This window comes from Nuphar pumila, chromosome 16 (assembly GCF_984573655.1).
Source record: "Nuphar pumila chromosome 16, dmNupPumi1.hap1.1, whole genome shotgun sequence".
Taxonomy (NCBI): Eukaryota; Viridiplantae; Streptophyta; class Magnoliopsida; order Nymphaeales; family Nymphaeaceae; genus Nuphar; species Nuphar pumila.
Window position 1 is genome coordinate 73,168,901 of NC_143264.1, and position 14,704 is coordinate 73,183,604.

At 38.5% G+C, this 14,704-nt stretch overlaps 1 protein-coding gene and 1 pseudogene across 1 annotated transcript in view; one reads left to right on the plus strand and one right to left on the minus strand.

Annotated features, from left to right (window-relative positions):
- The first annotated feature begins 203 nt into the window (after positions 1 to 203).
- On the plus strand, positions 204 to 1,201 carry LOC149813565 (putative gamma-glutamylcyclotransferase At3g02910 pseudogene; annotated as a pseudogene).
- A 546-nt stretch (positions 1,202 to 1,747) lies between these two features.
- Positions 1,748 to 14,704, minus strand: part of LOC149813566 (uncharacterized) — a 58,659-nt gene continuing 45,702 nt past the window's right edge. Inside the window, exon 7 of the mRNA XM_089991979.1 lies at positions 1,748 to 2,049. The gene's annotated coding sequence lies outside the window, so the exon portion shown is untranslated. The remainder of the gene's footprint in view (positions 2,050 to 14,704) is intronic.

Consider the following 14,704-nt stretch of genomic DNA (forward strand, 5'->3'; position numbering starts at 1 on the left):
GTCATACTCATACCTCACCGAATTTTTTGTCTTTTTTACACAAAAAGAAGACCCCATCACCACGTGGAGCCTGCCCCGCTGCCCGTTCTACACGGGCAGACTGCCCGCCAAACCCCGTCCACTAACGATCACAACCCCCAACCCCTCCCCCTCAATTTATACAGGGTTGCAGCCCCAAACCAAACTCCAACAAGACCAAGAAGAAGAGAAAAGGAAAAAAAGAAAGGAAGAAGGAGAAAGGAGAAAGGAGAAAGGAAGTCGGAATTCCGACTCCCTTCGCCCCTTCCGATCAACAGAAAGAAGAAGAAGGGGAGGAGGAAGAAGGGAAAGAATGGGGGTTCCGATCGCACCGCTGGGCGACCGCCGGCTGATCTTCACGTATGGAACGCTGAAGCGAGGGTTCTCGAACCACCGGCTGGTGCAGGAGCTCATCCGGCGAGGGGAGGCCGAGTTCGTGGGGCCCTACCGCACCGCCGAGAGGTACCCGCTGGTGTGCGGGCCCTACCAGGTCCCCTTCATGCTGGACCTCCGCGGCAAGGGCGATCGCGTTCGCGGCGAGGTCTACGCCGTCTCGGCGGCCGGAATCCGTCACATGGACGAGCTCGAGGGCACCTCCAGGGACCATTACGTCCGCCTGCCGGTGGTTATCCGGCCGGAGGAGGAGGAGGAGGAGGGCAGGGAGGAAGTTAAGGCGGAGGCGTACTTCGCGCACAGCAGCTACGGCGAGCGGCTGTGGCGGAGGAAGGGGATGAAGGGGCTGAGCGTCTACTCGGCGGAGGAGACACAGGGCTACGTCCGGAGGGCCGACCGCCCGCAGAGCCTCACCTTCCTCCAGCAGATCGACGTGTTCATATCGGGGGAGCACGCCTGATCGGCTTTATTGGTCGTCCCTAGGTCCTGTTTTCCGTTTTTCACAAAATCATGTTATCACGATCTTGTTCGTCTCTGGGTCCTGTTTGTCTGGGGCCTCTCTTTTCCCCCTTTTCTTTCCGATTGAAATCACCACGATTCCGGTTGCGCTCTATGTCTTTCTCGTTCAGAGCTCCTTTTTCCTTGCCGTTCCTAGTTTCTTGGTTGGCAGTGATCGTATCGGGATTTTCTGATGAAACCGAGTCGAACTGGTATCGGAACTGGTGTAACTCATAGCGACAAATATTGCGACGTTTTTTGGAAATACAAGAAAATTACTTTTCTTTGTGCACGTTAAAAGCGTCCTTGAAAAATCGCGATTTTATGTTCTGCTACGTCTCTTAGTCGATTTGGAGCTTTGTCGTATAGACCAGTGACTAAGAGAGAGAGGTGAATGGCTGGAAAATGACATGAGCCGTGGGCTCGTAAAGACCTTGTTCGAGCTCGTGAAATAAGCCCGGCAAACCTAACACGAACCAATGTTTGGCTCAGCTCGGCTAGCATATACTCTTAATTAATAATAAATATATTTTACATATATTTCCCATAGATGGTTGAAGTGTTTGGCTTGCAAACAAGTTTAGGGTTCAAATCTTATTGCTTACAAGTTTGAAACAATTATTTTTGTAAAAGAGGCCGTTTAAGTTTAGCTTGGCTCTTCATAACCTCAACCTTGCTTGGCTCCACACAAGCAACAAGCCTAGTTTGAACACCCTCTGCTCGGTTCATTCGGCTTGCTTAACAACCCTATGAGCGTGCATTCATGTGTGTTGATCGCTGCCATCTTGACCGCTGATGTTAAAAGAGATCCAACAACCTCACAATTCAAGTACCATTATTCACAAATAACGATGTCAATATTGTAGCTATTATTAAGTAAACAACCTATGCATCTTAAATCTCGCAATAAAAAAAAGTTGTAAGCATTTCCCCACATAACATCATATTCCCACTCGCATATGGTAAAACAAACACTAAAACACAGTGATAAACTAAAGATGCCCCTCTTCTCCATGAAAAATTCTGGATCAGGTTTGCTCTCATTGAATGGAATTCATATCACTGCTGCTTCGTCCACCTTGAGGCAGTGTATGCTCACATGGTTCAAATGGCACTGAACTGCACAAGGATTGGAAGATGCTGAAACAAGAAAGAGTTTGAGCACCAATTAAACCAGGGTGGCTTAAACGTAATGAGAACATAACAAGGAACAGCATATTAGAATCTGACTGCACAACGCCATCAGAACATGAATCAACTGCACACAATAATAAAGAAAAACTATTAGCTGGAAATCCTCACTACTAAAGGTCTGTTAACTTGGCCCTTTGCAAGATTCTCATGAGAATTGATGTCACGAGCACGACCCTGTGACTCTGACTCGCAAAATGTGAGAGAATGAATCACATTTTCTCACATTAGCAATGATGTGAGAAAATGGGCTTGTGAGAATTATTGTCACAGACCCAAACCACCCTGCCTTATGTGGCGCACCGGTGAAAGCTATGGACACACCTGTGCGCCCCAGCAGGGCTCGATCCAGCGTCTTTATCTCAACACTCTCACACCCACCCCAATGGCCATATGAGCGACCACCACAGTGATAAATATCAATAGATTTTTCAATCTACACCAACCAGACTACCACACATCCAGCTGTTATTACATGGTAGTCATGTCAATTCAGATTCGTTTTAGGTGCCAATCCAGATTTGCTAGAAGCCTATCATTAGTAAGTGAATTCGTACTGAGGATCTAGATATATTCCTGCTGCAAATACAATCTTAAACTCCAGATAATTGCACAGCAGAATAAAAAGAAAAAAGCACGCTCTAAAATGGATTTATCTTCTAAAGGAATAACACATTTCATATTTCATTCCCACATTCACTCTACTATTACCAAAGGAATATATCATTGAAATTGATCAGACCCCGCAACCAAATCCTGGTAACAGGTTTGAAGCTCAAAGACAGATCAAAATCAAGAAGAGGATCCGTTGGTTTTCTGGATGTGTCATTTTGGTAATCCTTCAAAAGACAAAACCATATTTATGGCTAGAAAATACTTATGATGACGTTTAAGATGGTTAATCTATGCCTTGACTTGAAATTAGTGGTTAATTAGGTTCCCACTCATTTGGATCCCATAATAACTTGGTGAGGAAAAGCTGCATTAGGAAAATACGAATAATGTGACTCACGCATATATAACTTAATTGGGTGACTGAGTAAATAAATTGTTCGTAGGTCATTTTTATTTGTTCATGTTGGTTACTGGTAACCAGCCCCTAAACACTATTTCGTTAAACCCTGTTATTTGGATGAAAGTTTATTCAAAGGGCTCCAAAACCGATACACACAAACAGATCAACAATTTGTATTTCCATGTACAGACCAAAAACTACGATCTCTTTTGGGACCTATAGGACCTACCAATTTCAGATCAAGAACTTTGCCTGGTAAATCCAATATTGGATTTGAGTCAAATCCAATCTGATCTGAGGTATTCCATTTTTATTTTTCATATATAAAATTCCAGTTCTGACATAACGAAAATCCAACATAAAACCCACTTTGCATAGTTAGATCTGAATTAGATCATGCAAGAGAAAGGATCCACATCTCGATGTGGCTTGAGTCAAGCTACATCTGTAAAATATGGAACCCTGAGACCCTTCGGTAATGAAACAGGCTCCTAACCATCCAGCTATCGCACTCAACCCCTGATACAAGTTAGATTTGACAGAACTTGATAATATAATGATTAGAATATGAAACAAGCTCTTTTTCTGATCCCAGACCCAACAGTACAATTTGTGTGCTAGGTCAAACAGGGTTAGGGCATCAACCATTGTCACCCCAACAAGGTATAATAAAAGGGAGTTAAAAGATCAGTCTTGGTATCATCATTCTAAAACATAAATATTTTCTAAGCCAGAAGAGAGAAAGGGTACCCTAAAATCAATCACATGGCTTAAGGGGAAACCTTTTAATAACAATAGAGTGCTTTTAATGGGGATCAGGTAAGGCAGCATGTGAATTAGCGGTACAGGATATTCAATAAAAAATACAACACACCCATAAGAATAAGTGACTTCTTATTAAAGAGAAACAAGTGACAAGTTAGCAGCACAATTAGGCATCCTTTAAAGTTGATGAAGTCATGTACCAGTTTAACCACCTTAAACTTCGTCATAACCACTACTTACAAATCATGCATGCTTTACATGGATCTGTAATATCTCTATCAGGATTTTTTTTACACGAAAAAACCACACCTGGGATCGGAGACCTGGTTGCACTCGTCGTAGCCTACCGCATCAACGGTCGTTGTCTCAGCAGCGTAAAACTTCATGCGCACACACCCTCCCCCCAACCAGGGGGCTGGTCTTTGCCTGGGGAAGGGGGCGCCCACCTATGTCACACGGGCACTCCATTTTTTCCTGTGTATCATGTCCCCGTATATACTAGTCATATTGGAAACTTCATAAAAATGGTTGTATCCCCGTATCCATCTGACCCAGGTGCCCACATGGGGGCTCAAACCTGGGATAGAGGGAAGCTGCCTATCCACAAGCCTCAGGGCATGTGTGTTAACTTCAGAGTTAACGGAAGCTTCTTAGGTAGGTGGGAAGCTCGCTTCGGAAGTGCGATACTCCTCGCTTCAAAAGCACGATGGGAATCTCGATTCCCCCACTTCTTCTATGCTTCCCACATGATCTATGCTTTTTATATACTTTTTTCATGTTTTTCCTCACTTCCACTCACTTCCCATGTACTTTCTCTAAATTGGTAACCATCATTGTTAGATTTTAACCTATGTCACATGGGTGCGGGTACGACACGGGTGCGGAGCAATTTCAAACATTTTGGACACGGGGACACAGCTATATATATATATATATAACAATAATAAGATTGTAAATTTTAAAGCAAAAATAAAAAAATAGTTCTATTGAAGTAACACAAACTTACCAAAATATAACACATAAAGAAGCTTGTGAGTGTGATAACAACAAAACTTATCATAAATCTGCCTCATCCCTCTGAATTAGAGGGAAGAATAGGATCGAGGTAGTTCATATTGATAGTATGATGTTCTCCCTCCAAGTCAAAATCTTCTGGATTTACATCTCAATACTTGGATGGTCCACAACTGCATCAAAATATGACTAACTTAGTATCTAACTTCAAACTTTGAATACAAATATTTATATACGAACTTTGAATACAAAAAAAAATACCTATATTCATCTTTAGTGCGGCGAGAAATTAATTGTAGATTAGAGTGAACATAAACTAAATCCTCTGCTCTTTTACTAGTGAGTTTGTTTCTTTTAATGTTGTGAATTTGAGCATATGTACTTCAATTTCTTTCACAACACGATGATGTAGCAGGTTGGGATAACAACTCCATTGCAAGACGTTGCAGATTTGGTGTCTCTGATCCATACGTTGCCCACCAATTAAGGGGATCTTCCTCATCCCTTGCCATAAGTGCTGCTAAATAATCAAATCTTCCAGTAGAAAAGTTTTCAAACTCACTATTTACAACCTTAAACATGTGAGGATCATTAAAAAGTCTTCCCAAACATATCATTCTATTCCTTGATATCTCAAAATCTTCATTTAGAGAAACACGACAAAAACCTTCTGCCAATCATCTTTTTGCATAATATTTTGGATTGAGAGAGTGTGTCATGCAATGCAAATGTGTATTGCTTTTATCTCATCTTCTCATTAAAACTGAATGTACATGATTGTAAAATTCTGAATCATCAAGTGCAACATCTTTCTTCACATGTTTGAAAATGATACTTCAAACTTTTTCAATTATATTGTCCCACATTTCATAAATTCTATGAAGCATGGGTACATCTCTATCAATTTCTCTCAACATTTCCCAAATAGGCACTGTAAATTCAATAAAATATGTAATTTTATCGCACCAAAAATCATCACAAATGCATTTTTTGATAGCTTGAGCCTTAACATCATCTTCAGTACGATAAAAATCTCAATCTTGATCGGTCACCATCATCATCAATGCATTCTTGAGTTCCTTAATTCTTTTCATCATAACAATGAGAGAAGCAAAACTAGTTTCAACAACTTTTAGTAACTTGAGATCAGAATGCCTATTAAATATATAAAGGGTATGATGATGGTTTACAACAAAAATTTTAATATTTCGAACATCATGCTCTATTTCCTAAATCCATAAACACATTTCACGTACATGTGCATCATCTTTTGATGGATTGCATATACTCTTAAGTGTCAAATTTAAACTATGTTGCATAAGGAGTCCAAAAAATATGTGAATGTGTATCTTCACTTGCCAAATTCATTCATGCACGACTGCAAATTGGAGCGTTGTCAGTAATGATTTGCATCACACTTTCTTCACCCACTTCTTTTATCACTTCGACAAATAATCTCTTTAAATATTTAGCATCTTTATACTCTTCAGATGTATCAACAGTCTTCAAAAAGATTGGCTCATTAAGTGAGTAAGCAATGAAGTTTATCAGTGGTCGCCTTTGTATATCAGTCCACCCATCAGAAACAATAGACACTCCATGTCGTTTCCATGCAAATTTTTAGGTCTTTAACAAGTCTTCAATTCTATTTTTTTCCTCTACAAGAATGATAGTTCTTAGTTTTTCTAAACTAGGAGACACATAACCACTCAAATTACAATTAGTCAAAGATGTAATCATATCTTTCTAGTATAGACTTCTAGCTACATTAAAAGGAATTAAGCTTAAATAAAAGAATCGACCAATCTTTTTATCAATTTCTTCTCTTGCCCTGTTTTTGAATTACGTTTGTATTGTTTTATTGTCTTCCATCTTTCTTTTCTTTAAAAGCTCTTTTTATTCATCACTGGCAATAGCAAAAGGCAGATTAATCGAATCGCTTCTCATCTTTACAATTTTCTTTTTTTCAGCTTCCTCTTGTTCTTTAATTGCTTTAACAAGTCTTTGTCAACCCTAGAACATGGCCTAATTCCTAGACCACGAATATGCAAAAGATGTGCTTTTGCACGCGTATAAGAACCCGTGAAAGCAGTCTTACATAGATTACAAAGAAACTGCACATTTCCACCACCACCACTAGTTTTTATCCCTTTTGTCACAAGCCTCCAAAGTGTTTGAGAAACTTCTAATTCAGAGTTAGAACTTAAATCAACTGTATTGACACTGCCACTAGAACTCACCATTATATCTGAAAATTGAAAAGAAAAGTGAAACTGAAAACTGAACACAAAATCGTATGCAGTACGCACCAAAATATGTAAATAAAGTTAATAAACACTTCAAAAAAATAGTAACAGGAACTTCACCCCTCTCACTATGTGCCTGACAAAAAATAATGGAGCCCCCTGCTGAAAAACTGCAACACATTAGTATGCAAAAAGGAAAAATCGAAAAAGTAGGAAGGGACAGGGGCCCTTTGCGCCTGCCTGCGTTACAGGAGAGAGAGCGCCTAGCAGGGGTGTCGCTCCTGCCAATGCTGAAAAAACTGAGCGGCAGGGACGAAGCCCCTACCGGATGAGATGTAGGGAGGCAGGGCCTTGCCCTGCCTGCATGTGACAGGGAGAAGAGGTACCTAAGGGTGCTCAAGGGCAGGGCATCGCCCCTACTGAAAAACCCCAATCGGTAAAGGGCATCGCCCCTGCCGAAGACCCATGTGTGGCAAGGGCATTGCCCCTGCCATGCTGGGCAAATGAGCAGCAAGGGAAGGCAAAGCCCCTTGCCGAATAGGTTCAAGGCGGCAGGGGCCCCTGCCGCCCCGAACGGGAGGACTGGTAGGCCCTGCCTTTCGGCACAAAAGAAGGCGGGGGAAAGAGGGGCTCGGCTGACAGGCTGGGCCCTGCCTCGCCTATCGGAGCAAACTAATACGAGGAGGGGTTGAGCCCCTCCTCTGCGAAATAAGAGGCGAGGGAGGGGCCGAGCCCCTCCTCTGCGAGCAATGGGTGCAGGAAAGGGGGGGTTGAGCCCTTGCCTGTCCTGCAATAAGGAGGGCCGACAGGCCCTGCCTGCCGGCAATGAAGGAGAGGACGAAGAGGGGAGGGATCAACCCTCCTCTGCGTACAGAAGGAACAAGGAGGCAGGGAGGGGCTTGGTCCCTCCCTTATAGAAACAGGGCAACAGGGAGGGGCTCAGCCCCTCCCCTGCAAAAATGGGGCATCGGAGAGGGGCTCAGCCCCCTCCTCTTCACAAACAGGGAGAAGAAGAAGAAGAAGACAACGAGAAAGAGAGAGAGAGATATTACCTGAGAAGTGGCCGAAAAAAGGGGTGTCGCCGACATTGGGAGATGGCGCACAGGGGGTGTTGGCCTCGGCTGCCGAAATACGACGAGCGGGAGGGAGAAAGGAGCGTCAAGGGTTGTCAGCGTCGGGTGGCCAGGAAATGGGAGAGAAGGGAGGGTCGAGGTGCGGTGGCAGAGGGTCGCCGACGGCGATGGTCATCGGTGGCCTGCCGGAGCTCGAATGGGAGAGGACCCTAACCCTCGACTTCTTTAAAAAAAGGGGGGGGGGGGGGGGGGGTATTCTCCTCCCCCTACGTAGCCTCTTAAGGGTCGGGCCCCGATCCCAATACTGTCTTGGATCCGGGTTGGGTCCGGATCCGAACCCGACCCGAGTCCAAATTAATTTTTAGAAATGGACAAAAAAAACTCGATCAAAGTTGACCGAGTCCAAAATATGGATGGACTCGGCCCCAGTGTGTTGATGGAGTCTAACACTTAGTTGACCGTGTCCACCCCGTGTCTAAAGTTGCACCCGGGTCGGGGCATGTTGACGTGGGTGCATTGACCTTTTAGCCGAGTCTGTGTGACTTAGATTTTAACAAAAATTTAACTCTTTTACTGAAAAATCATAAAATATAAGAATGATCAATTTTATTTTAGTTTTTATTTGTTAATTGTTCAATTTCTATTCAATTACCATATTGTTTATTTTTTTTCATATTTCGCTTTCAAATTGATTTCCCGCTACCTATAAATTTTAAAATGCCTTGCTTCTCGTTTCTGCTTCCCGCACCGTTTCCCGCTTTCGCTTCCTAGTTTGTCAACCTTGGTTAAGATTAATGTAATATATATATATATATGGGAGTCAAGTCAAACTAGCTTTGACTTGCTCCCAACGGCTAGAACTCTAGCCATTGGGAGCTAGTCAAACTAGTTTGACTAACTCCCAACGGCTAGAATTCTAGCCATTGGGAGCTCTCTCCCATGTGTGGTATTTCCTTCTTTTTCACTTCTTTTCTCCTTCTCTTCTCTACTTTTCTCTATAAATATGAGAGGGTGTGTGCCGTTGTAAGGTGAGAGAGTGATGAGTAGTATTAGGGTTGTATTATTTTCTTTGAGTGCATTGTAGTGAGACTTGAATGAAATTTTATTTTGTATTTCTTTTAATATCCATTATGAATAAAATTATTTATTTACATTTTGATATGTGTCTTTTAATTCTTAAGTTTGTTGTTTAAATGTATAATGTTTTGAGTCTTGGAGATCATCATGAAATGCATTGGAATCCACACCATTTTGTGACATGGTATTAGAGCGAGACATCGGTCTTGAAAAGGATTCGTACTAATAAATGAAATGGATTCAAAGATTTCGCATTCTGGTATATATCTTTGGCTTCTTGTTTTTTTACATGTATGGTAAGTTTTAAAAAGAAGTTATATTAACAATAAATATTTTTGTGAAGTATGTAAAAATTGTGGTGTTTTGATGTCTTAGATTATGGATATGTATAGTGAAAAACTATATTTTGCATATGCTTTTACACACTCATTTCATTTGATAAAAAAAAAAATTATATTGTGCCTTATTGTGTATCCTCTTGTGGAATTTGTGATTGTGTTTTTTTAGAACACCTCTTTTTTGTTCCCTTTGTAGGTATTGTCAGTGTGTTCCTTAGAGAACACCTTTATAGTTATCCACTCAAGTTGAATATGTGGCTTTTTATAATTTTATGTGTTTTGAAAAATACTAAAATTTATATTTCTTGACATATGTATGAACTATCTTTGAAATTTTTTAATATATTATGATTTGATCAAGCATAATCTTTTATCATGATTTATTTTTAAATGAGGCCTTTTTTAATATGTTATTTCATATATATTTGAACAATATTTTTGTATTAAGTAAAGAATATTTTCAAATGACACGTGTTGGATTAAGATTTTCTTTTGGGTATATACCTTAATTATTGAAAGGCATAAGCATGACTTATTATCGTATAAAAAAATGTGTTTATCTTTTGTGATTTCTCTCTTGCGCATTGATATTTTACATCATGCTTATTAAAAAATGTTATATTATGAGAAAAATCTTTTGTTTAGTGTGATTATATATATATATATGTGGATCTATATAGCTCTTTGGGAATTTCCATTTGATTGTCTTCAATTGCTTTATAATAGACTTATGATTTAGCTTCAACTTCTTAGTTATATGTGTTCTTGTCTCTTTAATGAGATTTATTACTCTTTTGTATGAGATGTGCTTAGTGCACTTAGTTTTCATTGGTGGATTTATGATCTTTTGAAGGATTCTCAAACTTCATAATTCCACCACCTCTATGAAGAGTGCTTATATTGGGCATGACTCATTATTTGGTTATTCAAGATTGTAAAAATTATCATGAGATATCTTGTATTGCATATAATTGCATCTATTAACATATTGTTGTGCATATGATTGCACTAATTTTTATGCTAAGGTTTTTACTTAACTTTTTTGGATTTTATTTGAAAATTATCTTTTCAAATTGAATATTTGATATGAACTCACCTATTTGGAAATTGAATTATGTATGTATTGCTTTTTTATGGCAACTTGATTTATCCATCACAAAATTTTATAAGATGCATCATTTCTCTTGGCCTTGTTGTTGGGTCAAGGTTACCCGTTAAGGTGAGTTGTGTGTGCACCTCATGTCATCTTATCAATCTGCAATTATCAAAGTTTATGTGTTGTCTTGACACTAATCTTGGATCTGATTGATAGTTGATTGGCCTCTGAATCCATATATGCCTTTGTTGATTCAGAGATGTTTGTTGAGGTAAGTTGTGTGCACATCGTTTTATGTCAGTTTAGATTGTTGGTTTTTCTCTAACTGATAGTTGTTTGATCTCTAGATCTGAGTGTGGTGTTTTCCTTATTTGTTGTATGACCATTGTTATTATGAATGCTTATAACTTTGTTTATCTGTGATGGCTATCTATTTTTGAAATCATGGTATTTCAAAAGATTGTTAAAATTGATATTCTTATTGATGGCATTAGTGTGTTTTCATTACAAGCCTTCTTACCTCGAGTGTCTTCTCCTTTTTATGCCTCTTATCTAAGTGTCATTATATGTAAACAAGAGATGTTTGTTCATACCTTCGTGTGTCTTTTTAGCCCTTTGTTGGCATTGAGATTATACTCTTGATTTAGTCGTTAATACACTTGATTTTTTAGTGTCATTATATCTAGACAAGAGATGTTTATTTACACCTTCGTGTGCAATTTTAGCTCATTATTGATATTATACTCTTGATTTAGTCGCTGATACAGTTGTTTTTTTAGTGTCATTATATGTAAACAAGAGATGTTTATTCAACTTTATGTGTGATTTTATCCCTTCGTTGGCATTATGCTCTTGTTCTAGTCATTGATACACTTGTTTTTAAGTGTCATTATATGTAGACAAGAGATGTTTATACACACCTTTGTGTGTATCTTTGGCCCTTTAGTGGCATGATGATTATGCATTTGTTCTAGTCGTTGATACACTTTATTTGAGGTTTGGAGGCATAAGAGATGATTGCTTGTGGTGGTTAAAAAAATGTTTTAATTTGCAAAATTCATTCATTATGATGTATGAGATTTTTTAAAATCTATTCGTAATTTGTCTAAAACTCATTTACTCTTTTATGAGAAATGGTTGTTAAAATATTTTCATGCATTTTGCATTGTATATAGTTATCTCATGATTAATTGTCTTGCATAATTTGCATAAGGTTATGTTTTTTTTTTTCAAGCATATATTTAATTAATAAATAGATATTCTTTTTTTCTTATGTTTCTCTATTGGCTCTTTATATTGTCCCATAGTGGACTTGTACTTATGCACTTTTGTGCTTGTATTGTGCCTTCGTATCTTTATGTTGTCAATGCTTAAACTAGTATGTGCTTTTGCACTTTGTTTTTTTGTAAATTTTGCATATTTTATTACATATTTTTTTAAGCATTTCATTAGTAAAATCTCGTATGTGTATGCATATAGTGGCTACTGTGTGCATTTGATTGTTCTTGAGTGCTTAAGTACTTCTATTGTATTTGTGTGAATTCTCATTGGGATTCCTTTATTTTTGCTTATTTTTAAGCATGTGTTATTGAAAGTTTATTTATTTATTATTTGTCCATATGTGACTTCTTTATTAGTTCTAAATTATGACAGGGTTCATTAATATATGTATTAGTTGTTAGTTTAAATATTGTTTCTAATTGATCCATACTTATTTATATCTTTCGTTGTATAAAGATGATTTGTTATTGAGTTATTCCTTCATAGTATTAATAATGATGAAAATTTATGATTGTTATACATTAATATGTTTTTGGGGATAAATATATATTTGCATGATTTTCATTGTTTGCATCTCTCTTAGTATTATTCTATCATGGTTGAGTTCATCAATGACTCATGTTTATAGTTAATGACTGCTCAAAATTCTTACTTTAAATGATTTAGAAAAATGTTAAAATTGACTTATTTTGGACGTATCCTATGTTTGCGTGCTTGGCTATACTCTCTCCATAATATATACAACAAACAACAAAAACTACTACGCTTTCATCCCAAAATAATTGGGGTCGGCGATATGAACCAAAAAAAAAAATCATTCTGGGTCTTCCACATGAATCCTTCTCCTCCAATCATTTCTATCCAATGCCATGTCCTCGGTGAGGTTCAAAGCATTCATATCCTTTCCTATCATCTCCATCCAAGTCTTCCTAGGCCTACCCCGACCTCTTTTAACTAATATATTTTCTCATTTCTCCATCCTTCTAACTGGAGCATCATTAGACCTTCGCCGAATATGTTCAAACCACCGTAAACGATTCTCTCTCATCTTATTTTCAATGGGTGCAACGCCTACCTTCTTACGTATCTCCTCGTTCTGAATCTTATCTGTTATTGTATTTCCACACATCCATCTAAGCATACACATCTCAGCTACACTCATTTTTTGAATATGATGTCTCTTGACAGCCCAACATTCCGTACCATATAGTAAAGCGGGCCTAATAGTCGTCCTATAAAACTTTTCCTTCAACCGCAATGGCATTCTACGATCGCACAACACTTCAGTTGCACTTTTTCATTTCATTCACCCAACCTTTATCCTATGATTTACATCTCCATCAATTTCTCCATACTTTTGAATGATAGATCCCAAATATTTGAAACAATCATCCACTGGTATTTCTTGCTCACCAAGCTTCACTATACTCCCATCACTACTTCGTTGCTTACTAAACCGACATTCCATATATTCTGTCTTACTCTTACTCAACTTAAAACCTCTTGCTTCCAATGTCTGTCTCCATAATTCTAACTTAGCATTAACCCCAGCTCTAGACTCATCAATCAAAACAATATCATCAGCAAACAATATACACCACGGCACATTTTCTTGAATTGATCTCGTAAGCTCATCCATCACTATAGCAAATAGGAAAGGGCTTAAAGCAGATCCTTGATGTAACCCAACCGTTATAGGAAAATTGATTGTCACCCCTCCACAAGTGTAGACATTGGTTACTACTCCTTTATACATACTTGAGAGAAACACCTTTCTTCATCATTGTCCACCAGAGAACGTCCCTAGGTACTCTATCATATGCCTTCTCCAAATCAATAAAAACCATATGCAAATCTTTGTTCCTCTCTCTATATCTCTTAGTAAGTTGTCTAAAAAGATGTATAGCTTCCATAGTTGATCTTCCAGGCATAAAACCAAATTGATTCTCCGATATCATGACAACCTTCCTCAACCTAGACTCAATCACCCTCTCCCAAAGTTTCATAGTATGACTCATGAGTTTTATACCACGATAGTTTGTGTAATCTTGTATATCACCCTTATTCTTATATAGAGGCACCAAAGTACTCTTCCTCCACTCATTAGGCATCTTATTTGTCCGCCAAATCTTATTAAAAAGATTTGTCAATCATTCTAAACCTTTCTCTCTCAAGCATTTCCAAGCCTCGATAGGTATACCATCTGGGCCAACTGCCCTTCTTGATTTCATTTTCTTCAAAGCCTATACAATTTCTTTCTTTTGAATATTGCGCATGAAGTCACGATTTATCTCATGAAAAGGAATGGAGAAGTCTCCAAGATCATGAGCACGACTTTCATTAAATAGCTTATCAAAATAATCTTTTCATCTCTCCTTAATCTCCTCATCTTTGACTAAAACCCTTTGCGTTTCATCTTTAATACATCTAACCATACCCAGATCCCTCGATTTCCTATCTCTCATCTTTGCAAGCCTATAAATATCTTTCTCGCCCTCTTTGGTATCCAACTTGTCATAAACCTCCTTATATATTTTATCTCTCGCGTTTCGAACTATTTTTTTAGCTTCCTTCTTTGCTATCATATACTTCTCCAAATTCTCATTATCACGACTCTTACTTAGATTTCTATAACACTCTCTTTTAACCTTAATAGCTAATTTGACATTTTTGTTCCACCATGATGTATCCTTACCTAG